This window comes from Neofelis nebulosa, chromosome 6 (genome assembly GCF_028018385.1).
Source record: "Neofelis nebulosa isolate mNeoNeb1 chromosome 6, mNeoNeb1.pri, whole genome shotgun sequence".
NCBI classification, from domain to species: Eukaryota; Metazoa; Chordata; class Mammalia; order Carnivora; family Felidae; genus Neofelis; species Neofelis nebulosa.
The window spans coordinates 15,974,024-15,998,148 of NC_080787.1; the positions used below are offsets into that span (position 1 = coordinate 15,974,024).

At 42.3% G+C, this 24,125-nt stretch overlaps 1 protein-coding gene across 9 annotated transcripts in view; it reads left to right on the forward strand.

Annotated features, from left to right (window-relative positions):
* Positions 1-24,125, forward strand: part of ATXN1 (ataxin 1) — a 419,041-nt gene that overhangs the window by 89,239 nt on the left and 305,677 nt on the right. For all 9 annotated transcript variants that reach the window (XM_058736063.1, XM_058736061.1, XM_058736064.1 and 6 more), the window contains one exon: positions 19,942-20,063. The gene's annotated coding sequence lies outside the window, so the exon portion shown is untranslated. The remainder of the gene's footprint in view (positions 1-19,941; positions 20,064-24,125) is intronic.

Below are 24,125 nucleotides of genomic sequence, written 5' to 3' on the forward strand. Positions count from 1 at the left end.
GAGAGGTTAGGAGTTTTCAAGATAAGCAAAAGCTAAAGGAGTTCATCACTACTAAATCAGCCTTAGAAGAAATATTAAAGGGACTTCTCTGATCTAAAAAGAAAAGGCACTAATCATTAGTAATAAGTAAGAAAACATACTAACGTAAAAATCTTACAGGAGAAGGTAAATACAAAATAAAAGTAGTGGATCAACCACTTATAAAGTAAGTATGAAGGGTAAAGACAAAAGTAGCAAAATTAATTAAAAATACAATAATAATTAAGGGATACATAAAATAAAAAGGTGTAAAATGTGTCATCAAAAATGTAAAATAATGGGGAGGTAAAAATATAAAACTTTGGAATGTGTTCACACTTAAGTTACTGTCAACTTAAAAGAGACTATTACATAAATAAAATGTACTGTAATCACAAAGAAAAAACTTATATGAAATACACAAAAGCAAAAAAAAAAAAAAAAAAGGCATCTAAACATAACACCAAAGGAAACAATCAAACCACAAGGAAGAGAAGGAGAAAGGAACAGAACGACAGAAGCAACCAGAAAACAGTAATCAAAATGGCAGTTAAGTGTGTACTTTCCAATAATTACTCTAAATGTAAATGAACTAAATTCTCTAATCAAAAGACATAGAGTGGCTGCACGGATAAACAAACAAGACCCTTCTGTGTGCCACTTATGAAAGACTCACTTCAAATGTAAAGACACACACAGACTAAAAGTGAAGGAATGGATATGCCATGCAAAAGGAATTGGAAAGAAAGCTGAGGTAGTTAACACTTTTATCAGACAAAATAGACTTTGAAACAAAGACTGTAACAAAAGACAAATAAGGGTATTACATAGGATAAAGGGGTCAGAGTCCAAAAAAGCTGAGAAATCATTTGTAAACATTTATGCACCCAACATAGAAGCATCTAAATATATTAAGCAAATATTAACAGAAGTAATGGGAGAAATAGACAGCAATATAATAATTGTAGTGGACTTTAATACCCATTTACATTAATACATAGATCATCCAAACAAAACAGAAATAAAGAAACCTTGACCTTAAACGATACGTTGTATCAGGTGGATGGACTTAATAGAATATTCTATCCAAAAACAGCAGAATACAGATTCTTTTCAAGTGCACATGGAACATTCTCCAGGATAGATCACACGGTAGGGCACAATATAAGTCTCAATAAATTTAAGAAGATTAAAATCATAATCAGGTGTCTTCTCTGACTACAATGTATGAAACTAGAAATTAATTATAAGAAGAAAACTGGAAAAAACACAGGATTGACAACACACTATGAAACAATCAATGGGTGAACAAGGAAATCAAAGAGGAAGTCAAAAAATACTCTAGACAAATGAAAACGGAAACACAACATTCCAAAATCTTTGGGATAGAGCAAAAGCAGTTCTAAGAGGGATCCTGTAGTGATATAGGCCTACATCGAGAAACAAGAAAAATCTCAAATAGACAATCTAATGTTATAGTTAAAGAAATAGAAAAAGAAGGACAAAGGATCATGGACCACGACCAAATGGGATTTATTATAGGGATGTAAGGATGATTTAACATCTACAAATCAATCAACATGATAGACCACATTTATAAAACACAGGATAAAAATTATATGATAATCTCAATAGACGTAGAAAAAACATTTGACAAAATCCAGCATTCTTTTAGGATACAAACTGTCACCAAAGCAAGCGTAGAGGCAATGTACCTCAAAAAAATATGACACACCCATAGCTAATATCATACTGTATGGTGAAAAGCTGAAAGCTTTTTCTCTAAGAATAGGAACAAGACAAGGTTTCCTACTCTAGTCACTTTTATTCAACATAATATTAGAAATCTTGGTCACAGCAATTAGGCAATAAATTAGCAATTAGGCAAAAAAAAAAAAAAAAGAAATAAAAAGCATCCAAATTAAAAAGAAGAGAAAACTGTTGCTGTTTACAGATGACATGATACTATGCATAGAGAACCCTAAAGCCTCCATCAAAAAACTTTTAGAACTAATACATGAATTTAGTAAAGTTACAGGGCACAAAATTAATGTACAGATGTCTGTTGTGTTTCTGTATGTTATAGAAACATATGTGTTCTATATGTTAATAATGAACTATCAGAAAGAGCAATTAAAACAATCCCATTTACGATTGCATAAAAAAGAATACAATACCTAGGAATAAATTTAACCAAAGAGGTGAAAGATCTGTACTCTAAAACCTATAAGACATTGGTGAAAGAAATTAGAGATGACACAAATAAATGGAAAGATACACTGTGCTAATGGATTGGGAGAATTAATATTGTTAAAATGTCTATACTACCCAAAGCAATCTATAGATTCAGTACAATTTCTAACAAAATACCAATGGCATTTTTCACAGAACTAGAACAAAAATCCTAAAATGTGTATGGAACCAAAAAAGACCTCGAATAAACTAAGCGATCTTGAGAAAGGAGAACAAAGCTGGAGGCATTACACTCCCTCTGATTTCAAACTATACCTCAAAGCTACAGAAATCACAACAGTATGGTACTGACACAAAAACAGACATACAGGCCAATGGAACAGATAAGAGAGCTCAGAAATAACCCCCCACTTATATAGTGAATTAATCTACAACAAAGGAGGCAAGAACCTATCTGGGGAAAAGACAGTCTCTTGAATAAATGGTGTTGGGGAAACTGGACAGTTACATGCAAGAGAATGAAAGGAGACCATTTTCCATGCCATATACAAACTCAAATTTAAGACTTAAATGTAAGAGCTACAATCTTAAAACTTCCAGAAGAAAACATAGACAGTTAAGCTCTTTGGCATTGGTCTCAGCAATATGTTGTGGCTCTGTCTCCTCAGGCAAGGGCAACAAAACCAAAAATAAACAAATGGGACTACATCAAACAAAAGCTTTTGCACGGAGAAGGAAACCATCAACAAGACAAAAAGGCAACCTATCGAATGAGAGAAGGTACTTGCAAATGGTGTCTCTGATAAGGGGTTGATATCCAAAATATGTGAAAAACTCATGTAGCTCAGTAACAAAAAAAGCAAACAACCTGATCAAAAAATGGGCAGGAGACCTGAATAGACATTTTCCCAATGAAGACAACCAGATTGCCAACAGATGCATGAAAAGATGCTCAGTGCCACTAATCATTTTAGGGAAATGCAAATCAGAGCCACAATGAGATACCATCTCACACCTGTCAGAATGGCTATTATCAAAAATGCAAGAAGTAACAAGTATTGGCAAAGATGTGGAGAAAAGAGAACGGTCGTGCAGTGTTGGTGGAAATGTACATTGCCGTATCCACTTCGGGAAACAGTGTGGAGGTTCCTCAGAAAATGAAAAATAGAACCATAGGGTCCAGCCATTCCACTTCTGGGTATTTATCCAAAGAAAACAAAAACACTAATAAGAAAAGATATTTTTACCCCTGTGTCCACTGCAGCATTATTTACAATAGCCGAGGCACGGAAACAACCCATGTGCCCATCAATGGATGAATGGATAAAGGATATATGCATGCAGGGGGATATTATTCAACCATAAAAAAGAATGGAATCTTGCCATTTGTGACAGCATGGATGGATGTAGAGGCTATTCTGCTAAGTGAAATAAATCAGACCAAGAAAGACAAATACAGTATGGTTTCACTTCTTTCAAAAACTTTTTTTTAGTATGATTTCACTTGTATGTAGAATCTAAAAAACAAAGTGAACAAATACAGAAAACAAATAGATAAAGAGAACAAAGTGGTGGTTATCAGAGGGGAGGGATGTGGGCAGATGGTTGAAATAGGTGAAGGGGATTAAGAGGTACAGGCTTTCAGTTATAAAATAAATAAGTCACAGGTATGTAACGTACGTCATAGAGAATATAGTCAATAATATTGAAATAACTTTGTGTTGCGACAGATGATGTCTAGACCTGTCGTGGTGATCATTTCCTCAAGTAGGAAAATATTGCATCAAGGGGCGCCTGGGTGGCTCAGTCGGTTGAGCGTCCGACTTTAGCTCAGGTCATGATCTCTTGGTCTGTGAGTTCGAGCCCCGCGTGTTGGGCTCTGTGCTGACAGCTCGGAGCCTGGAGCCTGCTTTGGATTCTGTGTCTCCCTCTCTCTCTACCCCTCCCCTGCTCATGCTCTGTGTCTCTCTGTCTCTCAATAATAAATAAATGTTAAAGAACCCCCTCATCCTCTGTCATCTCTCCCTGTCAAAACTACATAAACATTAAAAAAAATTTGAAAAAATATTGCATCACTGTCTTGTACAACTGAAAGTAATGTAATATGTTAATTATAACTCAGTGAAAAATAAGCTTTATCATCGGCATATACACATAGGAAAAAAAACGTATATGTAGAGTTTGACACTGTCTGAGGTTTTAGGCATCCAGTGGGGGGCTAGCAACGTATCCTCCATGGAAAAGGGGGGTGGGACTACTGAAATCCTCTTTTTAGTGGTATAATTTCAGTGCTTTTGAAACAATTTTTCTTTTAGCCAGTGTAGTGTGACACAGAAGATTTGGACAATGTTGAAAAGTAATTGTTTAAATTGGTAAAGACACGGGGCGCCTGGGTGGCTCAGTCGGTTAGGGCGCCTGGGTGGCTCAGTCGGTTAAGTATCTGACTTCAGCTCAGGTCATGATCCTGCGGTCCGTGGGTTCAAGCACCACATCAGGCTTTGTGTGGACAGCTCAGAGCCTGGAACCTGCTTCGGATTCTGTCTCCCTCTGTCTCTGCTCCTCCCCTGTTTGCGCTCTGCCTCTTTCTGTCTGTCAAAACTAAATAAACGTTAAAAAAATATTTTAAATTGGCAAAGACACCGTGCAGTGAAAGAAGAGGAGTGGGGGATGGGTGGGGAAGGGTATGACAGACAGGCAAGGGGTTTGAACACTTACATGTACAGGTAGTTATCGCTTGGGGGTAAGGAGAGGACCTGTTAAAAATTCAGATTCCTGGGCCCAAGGAACCTGATTAAGTGGGTCAGGGGTAGGTCTGGGGGTTGCATTTTTAATAAGCACTCTCCTGTGATGCATTTGACATAAAAGGTTCTTGGATCACATTTTGAGAAACACAATGTGAATAACTGTTTTAAAGCAAATATGTATTTTAACAATTCAGTGCAAAATTAAATTGTTGCATAATATTGATGTTAGAGGACAGAGTAAATATTTGAAATCCATGACATTCTTGTCACTTCAGTTATATTGGGGGGGCATGTGATTTGTTTTTTGCATGTCCAAATCCTTATTGTATTAAGCTGTATTCATATTCAAGATACATAGCGATTTTGACCTTTCATTGTTAAGACTGTCATCCTTTCTGTGTGATTAATTGTTAAGTGTTGATCTAAACACCATTTTGGCTTACTAATATTTTTTTGTTTTGTTTTTTAGTATTTACATTTTTTTGAGAGAGAAACAGAGTGCAAGCAGGGGAGGGTCAGAGAGAGAGGGAGACACGGAATCCGGAGCAGGCTCCAGGCTCTGAGCTGTCCACACAGAGCCTGATGTGGGACTCGAACTCATGAACCATGAAATCACGACCTGAGCTGAAGTCGGACACTTAACCGACAAAGCCACCCATGCGCCCCTGGCTTACTAGTGTTTAACAAAAACTAATGACTCTTGAGAATGTCAATGAGTCTCTGAGTCCTTTTTGAATCCGTTACAACCAGGCTATCATTAGGAGGTTGTTTGGAGATAACATTTGTGCATTTCTTTTTTTTTTTTTTTTTTTTTTATTAAAAAAATTTTTTTTTTAACGTTTATTTATTTTTGAGACAGAGAGAGACAGAGCATGAACGGGGGAGGAGCAGAGAGAGAGGGAGACACAGAATCGGAAGCAGGCTCCAGGCTCCGAGCCATCGACCCAGAGCCCGACGCGGGGCTCGAACTCACGGACCGTGAGATCATGACCTGAGCCGAAGTCGGACGCGTGACCGACCGAGCCACCCAGGCGCCCCAACATTTGTGCATTTCTTAACACCCAGCAGTTACTCTGTAGATGTTAGCTCTCGGGACAAACTGATTCGTTTGACCTTTTCCTGGGACTTTCGTTTTAGGTATGAAAACATGAGTTTACAATGCCAATCCATCTAATCCTGAAGGCCCACCGTCTCTGTGGATCCTTCCCTGAGACCCTCTCCCACATAAAATGGTTTCCTCTTCTAAATTTCCAGAGCTTTTCTCGGATTCTCTTACCCTACTGCAAAGAGGCGGTGTCATTTGTGTATATACTGTCTTCCCACATGGACGATACCCTTCCCGAGGGCATGATCCATATCAGATACTTTTCTGCTCTACTTCAGACAAGCGTTTGGCAGAATTTCCTTCCAAAGCACCCATAAGAGAAATGTGTTATGACTTGACTAACATCGAGACAATGATGGCATCGTCTTACAGTTTTTCGGATATTCTCACTGGTTTTAGATATTTAAAACTGTGCAGTGACTTCTTGTAGAACCAAATTGAAGATTAGTTTTCTACTCAGCTTTTTAAAGCTAATCGTGTCATGATCTCAAACATTAGCTGGAGTACATCCACTCAGATGAGGGTGGTTTGTAATCTAGATGATACGCTCCGCATGTAACATCCAAATGAAATCGTAGACTTGAGTTGCTGGCATGTGGTTGTGGTGAGAAGCAGTTGTTATATATTACTTGGTAGAATTCATATTCATATCTTGTCAGTTTACAGTGAGCCAGAGATTTAAAATAACATTTGTTTCTGTTTTAGTAACTGCTCAAAAAAAAATTTTTTTTTAATGTTTATTTATTTTTCGAGAGAGAGATTGACAGAGTGTGAGCAGGGGAAGGGCAGAGAGAGAGAGAGGAAGACACAGAATCCGAAGCAGGCTCCAGGCTCCGAGCTGTCAGCACAGAGCCCGACGCGGGGCTCAAACCCACGAACCGTGAGATCATGACCTGAGCCGAAGTCGGACCCTCAACCGACTGAGCCACCCGGGCGCCCCAGTAACTGCTTTAAAAAAAAATCCCAGATCATTATATTTTTCTTTTCTTTAACTTGCCTTCTGGTAGTGTTTTTAATACATGGCCTTTCAAGCCGTCATGAAACGTGTCAATGCAGCTTGGCAATGGGTTAACAGGACGTGCTTCTAGGATTATTCTTAATGATTAAAAATAAAATTGATTTAAAAAAAAAAAAACCTGACCCCAAATACAGATGAACCAAGAAAACCCAGAAAACAACAACAACAAAATATCTGTGAATGAAATGTTGGTTCTTGGTCTTCACATTCTCCACATGTTTTCTCCAGATCTCTCTCTCTTTTTTTTTTTTTTTTCAGTTTTTCATTTTGTAAAATTTATTTATTTAAATTTGAGTTAGTTGACTTACAGTGTAATATTGGTTTCAGGAGCAGAATCCAGTGATTCGTGTCTTACATACAACAGCCAGTGCTCCTCCCAGCAAGTGCCCTGCTTAATGCCCATCCCCCATCTAGCCCATGCCCCACCCTCCTCCCCTCCAGCAGCCCTCAGTTTGTTCTGTGTATTTAGAAGTGTCTTATGGTTTGTCTCCCTCCCTGTTTTTATCTTATTTTTCCTTCCCTTCTCTTACGTTCATCTGTTTTGTATCTTAAATTCCACATATGAGTGAAGTCAGAGGATATTTATCTTTCTCTGACTTATTTCACTTAGCATAACACACTCTGGTTCCCTCCACGTTGTTGCAAATGGCAAGAATTCATTCTTTTTAATCACCCAGTAGTATTCCATTGGATGTATAAACCACATCTTCTTTATCCATTCGTCCGTCGATGGACATTTGGGCTCTTTCCAGACTTTGGCTATTGTTGATAGCGCTGCTGAAAACATTGGGGTGCACCTGCCCCTTCAAATCAGCATTTTTGTATCTTTTGGATAAACACCTAGTAGCGCCATTGCTGGGTCATAGGGTAGTTCTGTTTTAATTTTTTTGAGGAACCTCCACGCTGTTTTCCGGAATGGCCGCACCAGTTTGCATTCCAGAGGAGTGGGAAGGGAGGGACTCCAGTAGTGTGACCAGGAAGTAGAATTGACAGGATTTGGAACCAGCTCACTTGTGAAATATGGGGGAAGGCAAAGTGCTGAATCTGGAGTTCTCCGTTTGGGCAACTCAGTGATGTCAGGGGACCAGGAACAGGCTCAGTGGATCCCTAAGAGTGACGGGACCTCAGAGTCTTTCTCACCACCCACCACTGCTTTACTGCTTTTCTTTTTGATCCGTAACTTACCCCTTCTTGGTTGGGAGTCAAAGCCAGTGGCTCCTTCGGCTTCACTTGGGTGGTCTGAGGGTCAGCTGCTCAGGGCTGTGTGGACACCACCAACGTGAACGTGGAGGGAGGCAAAAAGGAAGTGTCAGTTTAGAGCTGTCCCAGTGTATAATGTGAAAGACAGTTTAAAATTCTTGCCAGCCTCGGGGGCGCCTGGGTGGCTCAGTCGGTTGAGTGTCCCACTTCGGCTCAGTTCACGATCTCGAGGTTCACGAGTTGGAGCCCCACGTCGGGCTCTGTGCCGACAGCTCAGAGCCTGGAGCCTGCTTCGGATTCTGTGTCTCCCTCTCTCTCTGCCCCTCCCCTTCTCACGCTCTATCTCTCTTTCAAAAATAAATTTAAAAAAAACATTAAAAATTCTACAAGTTTTTCCCAACCTAAGATTGCTCACTTCAGATTTCAAGAGCATTGGGAGAAGTGCTCACCAAATGAGAACATCAGCCCTTTTTTTTTTTTTTTTTTTTTTTTTTGTGGAGCAGCACACTGAGGGGTCTACCAAGACAGAAAAAGAGGACAGAAGAGGACAGTGCTTCATAAACTATAATTACTTAAATGCTGCCCTAAGTAAATATTTAAAATATACTAAAATGGCAACATCAGGAAATATGACTAAGAAGTCAGTCGGCCACACACCCTTTTCCCCACCTTTGTGGTTGTTGAAAATTTCCACCAAGAATGATAAAAAGTGTGAAGATCGGGGCTGTTAAGTTTCAGAGGAAGGCCAAAATTTGCATGGTTCTGTTAATCCAGTGATGGAGCTCACAAATGGAAACCCAATATTTAAGTTAGATAACTAAAGATGAACCATTACAGTGGCTTCCTGTTCTTGACTTCTGTGCAGAGGTTTGGGCATGGTGAAAACAAACAAAAAAAAAAACAAAAAGAAAAAAACAAAAACCAAATCAGGCCTGATCCTAACCCTATCACTTGCATATATACACAGCGTCCAATTTTGGGGGTTGGAGGGATTTTTTGGGTTTGAGAGAAAGGGCGGTTTTGGAGGAGAATGAAATGCCTTGTAAGGCTGACATCGTATAGAAGGATTACCAGGTGTTATTGTGACCTGATATTAGATCATTGCATCCATACAAAGTACGTAGCATAATTTTGCCAAGAGTAATTACGGTGCCGAGAGAATGAGTTGGAATCTCCCATACTCTGTAGTCTGTGGACCACAGACGTATTCATTCAAAAGCTCCATGCCAGTTTGGGTACTCATATTGAAAGCAGAGATACAGAATACTTCAATGGGACCCGAAAGTGCACGTAATGGATGTCGTTAAGAATGGCTGAGCCTGGGGTGCCTGGGTGGCTCAGTCGGTTAAGCGTCCGACTTCGGCCCAGGTCATGATCTTGCAGTTTGTGAGTTCGAGCCCCGCGTCGGGCTCTGTGCTGACAGCTCGGAGCCTGGAGCCTGCTTCGGATTCTGTGTCTTTGCCTCTCTCTCTCTCTCTCTCTCTCTCTCTCTCTCTCTCTCTCTCTGTCTCAAAAAGAAAGATTAGGGGCACCTGGGTGGCTTGGTTGGTTAAGCATCCGACTTCGGCTCAGGTCATGATCTCACGGTCCGTGAGTTCGAGCCCCGCGTGGGGCTCTGTGCTGACAGCTCAGAGCCTGGAGCCTGTTTCAGATTCTGTGTCTCCCTCTCTCTCTGCCCCTCCCCTGTTCATTCTCTGTCTCTCTTGTCTCAAAAAAAAAAAAAAAAAAAATCTCATTCTCTCTGTCTCAAAAATAAATAAATGTTAAAAAAAAAATTAAAAAAAAAAGGATTAAAATAAAAAAAAAGAATGGCTGAGCCTTTAGAAAGGGCAAGACGCAATCAATGGATTTCTGGGTGTACCCCAAATCCGCCTTTTTTTTTTTTTTGACAAGTTAGTATACTATCCTGCTTTCTTCTAAAATCAATTCACATTAGGATGGACCTAATTCTGTCTACTGTGAGAATGTCACAAATAAACTGGCATGGAGTTTTCAGTGAACACCATCGATTGCCGTGCAGACTACTCTTTTTCTCTTTAAAAAATACCTAAAATTTCTGGCTGAATGACACTGCTAATTTTGTCTAATCTTGGGACCGAAGGATCTAAAGACGTTTAAAAATAAAACGGACATAAAATTACACTCGTATGTTCTTCAGTCTCCACCCGATCACGAAAAATACAAGCAAGCCTGATACGTTGTGTTCGGCACTCGGGAAGTGCTGTGAGCTTCTCCAGAAGTTCTTGAGAGCATTCGCCATCTGCTTCTAGGTGTGCAAGACGAGAGTCATACTGGTGAAGCCGTATTCCCCGCTGTGAGGGAGTACACAAGTAAGCCCGTGTGGGTGGGGTTTCCTGCCCAAGACACTTGGAGGAAAGAGGGCTGGAGTAGTTCTGGAAGGGCAGCTGTCTTGAACTGGGAGTTGGAAAATGACTAACACTGATCTAGGAAGGTATTCAGTATGTTTTCAGTGATTCTGGGGTAGCAGAAGGAAAGCCATTGAGGTTAGAGACGTAATGGCCAGAGGTGCATGGTGACCCAGGGTTGCTAAGGATTTAGAAAGCACTTGAAAAAGGTGATTAATACAGACATACATCAGGTATTTCGTGTCTGGGTCTGGACCACTGCAGTAAAGCAAATGTCACCATAAAATGAGTCAGATGGGGGCGCCTGGGTGGGTCAGTCCGTTAAGTGTCCCTCCGCCTTCTGCTCAGGTCATGATATCAAGGTTCATGAGTTCGAGCCCCCCTTCGGGCTCTGTGCTGACAGCTCGGAGCCTGGAGCCTGCTTCGGATTCTGTGTCCCCCTCTCTCTTTGGCCCTTCCCCACTCTCACACTGTCTCTCTCTCAAAAATAAATAAATGTTAAAAAACAACCTAAAGAAATAAATAAGGAGTCAGATGAATTTGTGGGTTCCTAGTACATAACAGTTTATACTATACTGTCGACTATTGAGTGTGCAATGGCATCTCACCTCAAAAACAGTATGTATATCTTAATTTAAAAATACTGCCTTGCTAAAAAATGCTAACCATCATCTGAGCTTTCAGGGACCACAGATCATCCTAACAGACATAATAATAATGAAAACATTTGAAAGATAGGAGAATTCCCAACATGTGACACGGAGATACGACACCCAACAAATACTGCTGGAAAAACAGCGCCGATAGACGTGCTTGAGGCAGGGTTACCGCCAACCTTCAGTTGGTAAAAAATAAAATATCTGATCGGAGCCCTATAGCGAAGTACAGTAAAACGAGGTCTGCCTGCATTTTCTCCTTGCCTTATTGTGGTGCCTTAGAGATGACTGGCATTTTCATTGCCTCTGTTTTCATAGATGTGCTTTCAGAGGAATAAAGAGAGGACACGGGCTGAAGGGACCTCGGGTTTTCTTCACAGAGCATCGTTACGGGTGCTGTGTCCTCATGACTTTTTAAGAATCAGCCGAGCGGACTTCAAGCATCCAACATACGTGGCTTTTGAGTGAGACTTCTTTTTTCCGCGGGATAATGTGGACAGTGTGCTTTGGGAGGTGGAAGGCTGTTCCTGTTATACACATTCATTGGTGTGGGCTCCGAACTAATTCATCGAGCAGCTACTCACTTTGAAACAGGAAAATGAAGAAGGCATTTCATGATTTTTTTTTTTTTTTTTTGGAATCACGGCCAGAGGAAGAATCTGGATTCCTAAACCGTGACCGTGAGCTGGAAACGAGGAGTTAAGTAAGAGAGAATCGTTGGCGTCAGACAGAAGTTGGGAGTCCTGAATCTGTTAGCTAGTTAGTTTGCACGTTGAGTACATTACTTCACTCCATTCACCTATATTTCTTCATTTATTACAAATAGAATAACGGGGGGTGGGGGGCACCTGGGCAGCTCAGTCAGTCGGGTGTCCAAATCTTGATTTCGGCTCAGGGCACGATCTCACAGTCCGTGGGATGGAGCCCCACGTCAGGCTCTAGACCACAGCGTGGAGCCTGCTTGGGATTCTCTCCCTCTCTCCCTGTCTCTCGGCCCCTCCCCCTGCTCACTCTCCCTGTCTCAAAATAAGTAAACTTGAGAATAAAAGATAGTCTCAAAATAGAAAACAGAGGTGTCTACCACTGAGGGGGATTTTAAGGCTACAAGGAGATAATGTAATTTGAGGGCTTAACATTCAAATATTAGCTATTATTATTATTATTATTATTATTATCATTACATGTGTACGTTAACACCCAAAGATAGCCAGTGTTCTTTAGTCATTCTTAATAAGTAGTTAATGGTTTATAATTACATACTTACTTTGTTAGCTGATTTCATGCAACAGGCCTTTCTGAATCTTTCTCAGGGCACTTAGAAAGTTCATTGCCTTCAGCGAAAGTAGAGCCTTACTAGATTATTAAGACCTGGATTATTAAAAGAAAGCATTTGCTGGGGCACCTGGGTGGCTCAGTCGGTTCAGCATCTGACCTCAGCTCAGGTCATGATCTCAAGGTTCGTGAGTCTGAGCCCCACGTCGGGCTCTGTGCTCACAGCTCAGAGCCTGGAGCCTGCTTTGCTTCGGATTCTGTGTCTCCCTCTCTCTCTGCCCCTCCCCTGCTCGCACACTCGTGTGCATGCTCTCCCTCCCTCTCTCTCTCTCTCTCTCTCTCTCTTCTCAAAAATAAATAAACATTTAAAAAGATGTTTATTTAGGGGCACCTGGCTCTGTGCTGATAGCTCAGAGCCTGGAGCCTGCTTCAGATTCTGTGTCTCCCTGTCTCTCTCTGCTCCTTCCCCCCACTCAACCTCTATCTCTCTCTCAAAAATAAATAAATAAACTTAAAAAAAAAGCATTTGCTAAAGAAGTCTAAAGTGTACACCTTTCACACAGTCTTACCTGGAAGAATCCAAGTAAACAGGTGTTTTCTTTTTTTTTTTTTTAATTTTTTTTAACGTTTTATTTATTTTTGAGACAGGGAGAGACAGAGCATGAACAGGGGAGGGTCAGAGAGAGGGAGACACAGAATCTGAAACAGGCTCCAGGCTCCGAGCTGTCAGCACAGAGCCCGACGCGGGGCTCGAACTCCCGGACCGCGAGATCGTGACCTGAGCCAAGGTCGGACGCTTAACCGACTGAGCCACCCAGGCGCCCCACAGGTGTTTTCTTGACAGTGTGCCCTTTCCTCCTGGCCCTTCGGAGTTCATGTCATGGCCACAGCCAGCCTATACTTCAAGCAAACACTATAGCACAAGAAATTGAATGCATAGGCACATTTGAAAACTTAACTTTTCTCCATTAAGCCAGATATTGGAGAGATTTGCAGAAGTTCAAATCATTGTCACTCTTCTTAATAACCTTTTTGTCTTGGAAAATGTAGTTGCTTTTTATGAAGAGACGCTATTTTATGTAACATGCAGTGGGTCTGTTATCATTTGTAGCCAATGAGTGAATTTTAACATAGTTCAAAACTGTTTTAATTTGTAACACAGCGGATATTGTTCAATATCATCTGCCTCGTTAAAAGCTCTTTGGGGTCCTCAATACATTTTAGGGGTGCAAAGGGGACTTGGGACCAAAAGTTTGAGAACCACTGGCTTGGCATATTGGGTCCTAGGGTGCATTTGGGTCAGTGTGCATCTGCCAGTTGCTTACGTCCCCTGGGAAAATTGTCCTGTGGTCAAATGTGTTTGGGGCCAAGATGCATGCTGCTCTGAGACTTACAATACATATCAATAGACCGAAGCCCCTCAAAGTGTTTCCCAAATGTATCTGAATCTTTTTAGTCCGCGTTTTATTTTTAGTATAGCATGACATTTCACCATGGAATATATCGTCCCATTGAACACACCGGCCAATACATGTGATATACCACCCTCTCCCCATTTCTTAAACATAAAAAGCAAGATTCATCAAGTACTTTCCTTCAAATCCATGTGTTACTTAGAGGAAGGCCCATGAAAGTTTACTAATTGATCTCACCGACTCTCTTTTTAAAAAGAAAAACCACGCATCCTTCATCACTTTATACTATTTGGCTTATAATCGGCAAAGCTGACGTCACGGTGCAAATTCATATGTTTGCACAGGTGTTTGAGACATTTTTGTCTGTTGATCGGTAGCATCTGCTCTTTGTGTCACAAGACAGAGTCATGCCATTTCCACACAAACTGTCCAAATTGCAGCCTAGCCGGGGACCTGTCGCTACTGTTTGGTATTTTTAAATGGATATATATCCATATCCATATATATATATATATATATATGGATATGGATATATATATATGGATATATATGGATATATATATCCATCTATCTATATAGATAGATGGATATATCTATATAGATAGATAGATCTATCTATACCATATATCTATATAGATAGATAGATAGATAGATGGATATATATATACACACACCTGTGCTGATACATCATATGTCTTTCTAAAACATAGTCGCTCTTTGTAACAGAAAGGTTTATAAGTGGCAGGTGTTTTTTTTTTTTTAATTTCTTATGATTCTTTCTTTCTAGTTCTTTGGTTTCCATTGGTTGTGGGCATAATTGTAACAGCTAAAACAAGAGAAAAGCCTTCCACAGTGTGGATGAGGAACATGTTCCTGGCTGCACTTGATGGACATTGTCCTCCTAAAAAATAAGGACGCTACAATAACCAGCAACAGTTCCTTTCTGACAACAGTGACGTTCTAAATTTGTAACGACACAGAGGTGCAGAAGTCACGTCTTTCACTTTCTGTATTTCATGTCTGTGTTGGGGGAAGAATGGAAAAGTCTTAATTTGTTGTAACCATTAAAAGGATGATAGTTACTGTATATTGTGTAGTTCAAAAGCTTTTGTTCTTTATGTTTTGGCCTTGCCAGTTCCTACTTAGAAACTTAGTATTTGTTGAATCCTTGGTGACTCTCTATTGGCAACTGAAAATTGATTGTCCCTTATTCTGTAAAAAAAAAAAAAAAAAATTCAGGCAGAAATACCGTGGCTGTCTTATCCAGCGTCTTGGTGTTTTCTTAGCACTGAGCAGTTTTAGCGAGAGGTCTTTAAATGTGCAAAAGGACATTCAGTCTATCGGAATTTATATTAGAGCATTTTGTAAACTATGCTGGAAATTCTCTCATAGTTAAATTAACCAGATTAACCAGACTGAAACTGAAGAACCAGATGAAGGTTACTCTTCAAATGGCAAGGGGCCACCTTTCCATCTTCTTTGACGGCTCAGTATATATCATTAAGGTATTTGGGGGATTGAAAATAGAATCACAGAACTACGTGACAGGGTAAGAAGTTTGGTAAAGATGCACTTGGCCATTGTTTGTATAAACTCTATGATGTTAACACTTCCTGCAAGGGAGAGTCATATTTTAGGTATGCACATACGAAGTGGAAAAGGTTATCCTCGAGGGGTCCGGTCATGCATCCACAGAGAGCTTCAGCTCTGGAGTCAGATGGCCCGCGTTGGAGGCTCACCTCCGTCACATTATGTGTGGTGTTGGGCAGGCGATGTAACTTCCTTGCAACTGTTTCTCCAACTGTAAAAAGTCATATAAAATTCATGGAACAGCGTCTTAACACATTATGACTGCATTAGTTATCTACTGCTGTGTTATAAATTACCCTGCAACTTGGGCGTTTCAAATAACAAATACTTACTATCTCACAGTTTCTGTGAGTAGGAACCAAGGCACAGCTTTGATCCGTGTCTGTGGCTTGGGGCCCCCATAAGGTTGCAGTCAAGCCATTAATTAGCCCAGGCTGCAGCCTCATCTGAAGGATGGGATGGGGGTGAGGCTGGGATCTGCCTCCAAGCTCATTCGTACAGATGCTAGCAGACCACATGGGCCCCTCCACAGGCTGGCCTCACAGCCTGGCATTGGTGGGTGACCCAGGAGAGAATGTATGAGGACATTCAAGATGGATGCCAGTCGTGTAGTCACCTCATCTTGGAAATGGCACCTGTTACCTTTGCCAGCCTCTGCTTGCTAGACGAGAGTGACTCAATCCAGTCCATACTCAAGGGGAGGGTATTTTAGACTTCCGTATCCTACCATCTACTTGTATCTAAGGATGTCTAATAGGCATCTTAAACCTAACATGCAAAAATGGAGTCCCCGGCACCTGCTTTTCCCACGATCTTTTCTGTTTGGTGAATGGCAACTCTGTTCTTACAGATGATCTGGTCAAAAATTTGAACTATCCTCCTTAACTCTTTTCTTGCTCTTATACCCCTTGTCAACTTGACTTTCAAAATATATCCAGGATCTCACCAGTTCTCACTACCTCCTCCCCCAGTTCACGTGTTGGGTGTCTCACCTGAAGTTTTGCAGTAGCCTACCTGGGCTCCCTGTCTTCAGCATTGTCCCCTTAGGGCCTGTTCTTCACAGCAGACAGAATGATCCCTTAAACATAAGGCAGAGCATTAGACTACTCCATTCACAATTCTCTAGTGTCTTCTCCTGTCACTCGGAGTAAAAAGCCAAAGTCTATGCAATGGCCCACAAGGCCTCTTGTGATTATCAAATTATTTTTCTGTATTTAATTGTATAAAATGATGTTTGTATAATAAATACCCATATACATATGTCTGTGAAAGCACATATTTGTATGTTTAATTGCTTAATTTATCTAGAATCTATTTTCTGAATCATGTAAGATGGGGATATGACTCTTTCCAAATAATGAGCTAATTTTCCTGGCACTATATATTGAATAGAACACCCATTCCCCACTGGCATGGTATTCCACCACGAACCTGGTAGGTTTTTTTCCCCATGCAGTCTAATTGTTGAATTTTAGAATAGTGATATTCCTAACAGGTCCTATAAGATACAATTTAGAGATTTCATTTGATGTGGGATACTCAAATACATATAAAAACCACTTGAATTCTAGTTGGGCATTAATTATGGAGAACAGTTACTTGTGTCCTTTTATATGAGAGATAAGGAACTAATTCTACCTGGGAGATTGTGACTTAAATTGAAAAATCCAGTTAGCTGCAAAACTCAGATGAAAAGAAAGGGGAAAAAAAAATCCTCATTGCTTTTAGGCCACTGTTTCTGACACATGTTGATATACTTTGCTGTCGCTGCTTAGAGCTGTTGAGAAAATTATCACAAAAATGCTTATTGAATTTCAGACCCTGTAAAGGATATCATCTGGATTGAGATCCTTGTTTATCCAGGTAACTTTCAGCATGCAGGCGTACCTGTGAATGCTGTAGTCCCCTGGTGTTCTTTTCTTCTGTCTAGACTTTTGGTCTTATCTCTGTTTATAGCTTCCACTGGCGAACAAGAATGGGTATGCAAAGGAGATTAAACTGTTTTGTTGGTTGTTTTGTGGTGTTTTGTTGGTTATTAGCATTAGCCGCCCTGCTGAAGAGTTTGCTGGAAGATGGAAGTATGTTGAAATTCTCGCTTGAAAGGAAGTGTATAGAATGTTCAGTGGTTTCCTTTTGACAAAAACGGTCTCATACCTGGTGCACGGTGTGTCATTGAGGGTCGACTATAAATCACAAAACGAATTGCTTCAACTCCTTCACATCTACAGAGATAAGAGTGGGAAATCGTGTCACTGAGATCCGTCCTTGTCCCTCCCTTTTTCTTCCTCCTCCACAAGACGTGTGACTTGCCCCGTGGGGACTTGCCCCTTGGCTCTGGCAGCCAAGGAAGGGCCCTGAGCTAATGAGGGAGCCGTGCTTCCTCTCCTGGGTGATTTTACTACCACCTGGTGCCAAGATAGAATCCAGAAGCGAATGTCTTTCTTTAGGCAGAAACAGCACAGAGGAAGAGAGAGAAAGAGGGCCGAGAGAAAATAGAGAGCTTCTGGTAAACTTTGAACCAACACCATACGTGGCAGTCAGTGAGCAGTGGGCACGAGTGATTTCCGCCCAGAGTCTGGTCAAGGCGCAGATGAACCTGCTGTGTGCTCTCGGCCTCCCTGGGCCGGCAGCTTCGTTTGCGGAAGAATCTTGAACTCGACGACAGAGACCCCTCCGGGTCGAAACCGCCGAGCTGGAGAGCTGGTAACAAATGAAAGAAAGGCAGTAATTTATTTTTAGTAAAAGAAGATTGATACCAATAACTCACAGTGGGCTTGCCTAAATCCTCCTCTTCCCTTTCCAATGCTGTTTTTACCCAAACGGTAAGCTAAAGACAGTTTGTCGTGCTCTGAACTTCCTGGCTTGTGTTGATTTGTTAGCAATATGTTGCTGTTACACATTTGAGTGGGAGCTGAGTTACATTGCATGAAAAAGCTGCTCTAGAGGCTAATAAAAATCGTGACAACCCCACTTTCGGTGGGTATTGATAGCATCAAGAAAATAAAAAAGACTTTGCCATTTTCAGGCAGTCACTCTTCCAACTAGACTGAAAATATAATGGGCTTCAACTCAACTCGCTCGTTTAAACATTACCCCAGAGCAGCTTTCTCTTCCTCCTCAAAAGTTCTGAGTGCCTACACGAATTTAACCACAGACAGACACAACCCCCTCCCCCCAAAAGGTCTTTTCGAACACGTTGAGTATTTTATCAAGCAATGGCTTCAGAAGGCTCTCAAGGAATCGGTAATTCACGCAGTCACCTTGTGAGACAGGAAAGTATATATCCGCTACCTTACAGCTGGGTCATCGGATAGTGACCTGGCAGTGGCCGCGGGACCTTTGCAAACACGTGGAGTTTGGAGTCACAAGTGGGTTGCAGTCATCCTGGTGAGAGAACTGGATGGTGGTCTTGCTGTGTGTTTGCAAAACAGATGAGGAAGAGCTCCTAAAGGGCTAGAAAAGGCTGCAGACGGTTTTGGAAGGCCGTTTCCAGTCTCAAATGGCCAATGTCAAAAAAAACCAGCAGTGGGGGGGGGGTACTTGTTAGAGCATGGGAGGAGCTCGAACAAAACCCCGTGACAGGTGACTGTTATAAGTCACAAGGCAGAAGAGGACTCTCCGAAGCCACCTTGTCACACACGGTTCTCATGTGTATGCTTTGTTGGCACCTCTGAGGAGGGGTAGAGAGGCATGCGCATTTTAACCATTCGTTTCATATTTAGCGTGTAAAGTAAATGCCGTTTTCCAGCTTGGGCGGGGGGCAGTTCTTGATCAAGTTGTATCGAGACTCGGCATGAACACCCATGGATTAAATTACCTGTTTCCGGTGCAAAATAGAAAGTTTCCTCTTTCTGACCCTGTCTCTTTTTTGTTGTTGTTGTTCAGTCCTAATCACCCTGTGTTTAAAGATGTTAATGTTGGCTCAGTGAGTCTGAGTCTTTAATGGGCAGAATCAGATGACTTTTGATTTGACACGAAACTTTCTCCCCTTTCTATCCTTGATAACTGCCCATCAGTTATCTCTAATTATTAAACGTAAGGAATCCTTCTGTATATATTTATTTCAGTTAGTAAACTTGCAATTCTGCAAGCACGTTGCCGGTGGTTTATATCCCAGCTTTCAAAATACGCTACCTATCCGACAGGTGTTCCGTTTTCTTTCTCCCTTCTCCCTTCCCACCTCTAGTATTTCAGGGTACCGTATGTAGATCAGTCGTGTGATAGCTTCGTTCTGATCATGAACATGCTTGTTTGAGGTTATAAAGAATACATCTGAGAGAGGTCAGGGATTTCCCCCTGAATATCAACTAACTGCTTGAAGTGGCATTTTTCATTCTGACTTGTTTTGTTTTCTTTTCCTGTAGCATACTGGAGCAAAATGAAAGAGTTTATTCTGAGGCCTCTGATGCACTGCTTCCCCAGGCCATGAGGAAGAAAGAGTGGACTTCAGCCTGTATGAATGGTCTTGAAACACGAATGGTTGTGGGTGAGTCTTCCAAAGGACTTGGCATTCGTTAGCTTTAGATGTCATCAACCATCGTTTATTCGGTGGCTCAGGACATTTTTTTTTAAGGGCATGGCTGTTCCTCCACAACCCAAGCAACAGGATGTTTGAGAGAATGTTGATGAAGAGTCCAGAGAGCAACGAAATTTACTCAGTGTGTTTCTGAAATTTGCAGAGTAGTGGGATCTGAGGACAATGCATTTGTGGTTAGAGAAGACCGAAACAAACAAACAAACAACTGTACACACAAACAACCAACAGACTACACCTTCTAGACATTCCTTTTAGCTGAGAGCATAAGGAATTAAGCACACCCGAGACCCTCGATTCACTCTGAAGGCAGATTTGTTACCCCGTAGTGGAGTATCGGGATGGGCAAGGTGAGAAGTGCTGGGAGTTTCCGTCTTGCTCAGTAAATAGTTACTGAGCACCTTTTAAAAACCGTACGTGGAGCCCTGAATGACAGCCTTGGTCTGGAGGTAGAATTCATATGCTCCAAACTGTTAGCAAACAGCAGATAAGTTCCCAACGAGACACAAAAATATTGTCGTTTTTCCAAGGAAGGTTGATCAGCCTCATTGGTTGTAGTTCTTGGGCACGGTCCTCACACGGAAGCTACTTCTGCACATCTATCTTGGTGACCTTGGACAACTTACTCGTCCTCGTGGAATGAGTCACCTGTAAAAATGCCAGTGCACGCCTTCATGGTCTCTTGCAGCTCTAAAATCCCACAGCTGACTCTAGTGAAATTAACGAAATAATTAGACCCTTGGGTTCTCGCTCAGCCAAATCAATTGTGAGCCCTTGGCAAGTAATCTTTGGCAGGGCTGGTGCTCGCTGGACGGGCCAGTGTGGAGAAGAGGGGCCAGGCACTTGGTGGAGGGAGGGCCCTTCTCCCTCCTTCCCCCTACGATCTTGCGAACCAACCCTTTGGTCAGAGAGGCCTTGCGGTGTCTGTGGTTAGTAATGTCTTGCGGCATTAAAGACAACGTGGCACGTTTTTATATGAATGTAATGCAATGTGATATAATACAGTATAGTATGATGTAATGTCGTCCTTTATTTTTCTGTCGTGGATCTCCCTCTTCCTTCTCTGTTGGCTGTCACTATCTTACGGGTTATCTGCCAGTCTCTGAACCCCACGAAGCCCCAAACTTTCTCTTACGTTGAACAGGATTGATTATTTTTCTTTCTTACTGAACATCCCTGTTCTGAACAGAGCTCTGAATGACACTTTAGATGATGCTCACATATCACTCTTGTTAGCAGCCTGCTGTCTGCTTCAGAGTGGTGCATTATTTGGGTTTCATAACAGCATTTTTTCCCCCCTCTGACAAATGTTAAATTACGAAGTGCAGGAAACCACATGAATGCGGTGGGATGAAAATGTGAACACAGTGTTATCTGGAAACGCCAGTGTTATGATTCTTTCTCCTGGTGACAGTCTCCTCCCTGCACTCAACGTATAAAGCCTATTTACCTGTTTGGTGGCCGCCTTCTAACTCCTGTCTTTCTCTTCACTAATACTGTGTGCCACCGGTCCCCGTGTCACACTGAGTCGGGAAGTTTGTTTAAGACGACTGCCTGGGGCTGTCTCTTTCTCTCCAGGTCCTGCCTGACCACTGAGCCCGGCTCACATTCACAAAGCCTTCCCAGAATGCTCTGGCCTCTATGAGCTCCTATAACATTTAGAACTTGCACCATTAAAAAAAAAAAAAATGTATGGCTACCTATTGCTTTGTGGGTGTTTGCTGTCACCCCATCTGGGTTGCAGGCTGCTGGAGGGCAGGGATCACATCCGAGCCCACAGTTTCTCAAAGGTGGTCTAGCCCCAGGACCTCCTGCAGCAGAATCACCTGGGCATACAAAGCAGCAGATTCAGCAACACCAGGCTCGATGAGTCAGAATTTCTGGGGATGTCGAGCCCGAGAAACTCACCGCAGACAACTCTAGAGCGCACAGAGGTTTGTGAAAACTGCCTGAGTTTACCTCTTCATCCTCCCCCTGTACCTACCTCCTCACGCGCGGCATAGGGTCTAGATCTGAGCACATCACAGATACCTGGGACGTATGTGCTTGCTGATCTAAACAGCATCCTGCTGTGATGGTTGCACTCGCTCTTCAGTCGCCCTAGCCTTTTTGGGATGTGAAGTCTGCATATTCTCTGAACCCTTAGAAACCTCGTTTTGGCTAAATGTGTAGTCCCCTAGGTCAGAGGCTCTTCCGGAAGCCTTCTTTTTATATCTCCTCTTCACGCAGTGATCCTGCCTGTCCCTATTCATGGAGCAGCCCCTGCCCACGTGCAGCCCAGCAGTAACGTCAACTCTGGGGACAGGGACCGGAGTGTCAGGGCAGGAGACAGAGCTGAGGTGGGAGCAGCGCTGGGCTGACCTTGATCGCTTTATCCTCGGATCCCAAGGCCACGCCTGCTGCCCTTGGCAGTATGTTTTGAATGCTATTTCTTTCAGCTGTTAGGGCTCGGAGGTTGTCCACTTTGGTGGCAGGAGAGCGATCCCATTGCTGAAAGCAATAAAGTTAAGCTGCAGTGGACAGACATCAAAGCAGCCCCGGTGCCAGCAGCAGATTCAGAATTTGAATCTGATGACAACAGACTGCGTGGTGACACAGGCCCCCTCCTTCCCTTCTCCGCTTGCTCCAGCAAGGGCGAGCCTGGCAGAGGAGATTGGCTTCTAGTGCAACTCCCGATGCCCTTGCTGGTGGGTCCGGCCCTGGGACGAGATCTGACAGAAACCCAACCAAAGAGCTCTTGGAAGCCCAGCCAGCCTGTAAGGGAACCAGTGGGCTAATCGGGAAATGTACTAGCTGTGAACACAATCACTACCAGAGCGCCTGGGTGGCTCAGTCGGTTGAGCGTCCGACTTCGTCTCCGGTCATGATCTCGCAATTGACGAGTTCGAGCCCCACATCAGGCTCTGTGCTGACAGCTCGGAGCCTGGAGCCTGCTTCGGATTCTGGGTCTCCCTCTGTCTCTGCCCCTCCCCTGCTCATGCTGTCTCTCTCTATCTCAAAAATAAATAAAACATTAAAAAAAATTTAACACAACCACTACCATTCAAAATTTTTTTTAACATTTTCTTTAATATGTTTTAAGCTTTATTTACTTATTTTGAGAGGGGGTGTAGAGAGGGAGGGAGAGAAGAATCCCAGGAAGGCTCCACGCTGTCAACGCAGAGCCTGACGTGAGGCTTGAACTCACAAACCGTGAGATCGTGACCTGAGCCGAGATCAAGAGTCGGACGCTCAACCGACTGAGCCACCCAGGTGCCCCAAACCTTTTTTTTTTTTTTTTGTGCAACTTTTTGTATGTTTTCACTCTTGCTTAGTCACACACAGTGTTACTTAAGAGAAGTTGTACCAATCTTGAATTACATTTGTGTTGCAAGGCACATTCAGGCACAGTGACAGGATGCGTCTTCTCCCACGTGTCTGAATAATTTTGCTGATGGGGGGTTTGGAGAGCAAGAAGGTATAACAGGATGGGTTGGGAATGGGTTTTTTTCCTCATTTTCAGCTAAGGGGAGAAAAGAGAGCACAGGTTTCCGAAGCAATACTGAGAGCAAAAGAGGCTTTGGCTCACGTGCTTGGTCGAAATCTGCCTAGATGTCCTCTCTGTAGCCTCTTCCGGTTCAGTGGGGGTGAAGCCTGCCTCTGTGATGCAGGAGCCAGGTGCACAGGCCATCGGTCACGGGAGAGAAACATGCAGGTGTTGACATCAGTGTCTTGAGACTTCATTAAAGGTTTTGAAGTGGAGGAATGACGAGGGGCAAAATTAAAGAAATTATAAGACATACAATTTTAGTGAACTACCAAAGGCATTGCTATTTTGGAGGTCCTTAACAGTGCGTGGAATTTTTCCTGATGAGTAGTCATCCGTGGTTGGGAAAGAGGAGCGCTGGTTCTAAAAGAACGTTTGACTACATCACTTGTGTTGTTTACCACGAGGCATTCTCGAGAACTGCAGATTTTCCAAATGGCTTCCTAAATCATCGGCGCTGCTTTTGCAAGGCAGATATAAACAGGGAA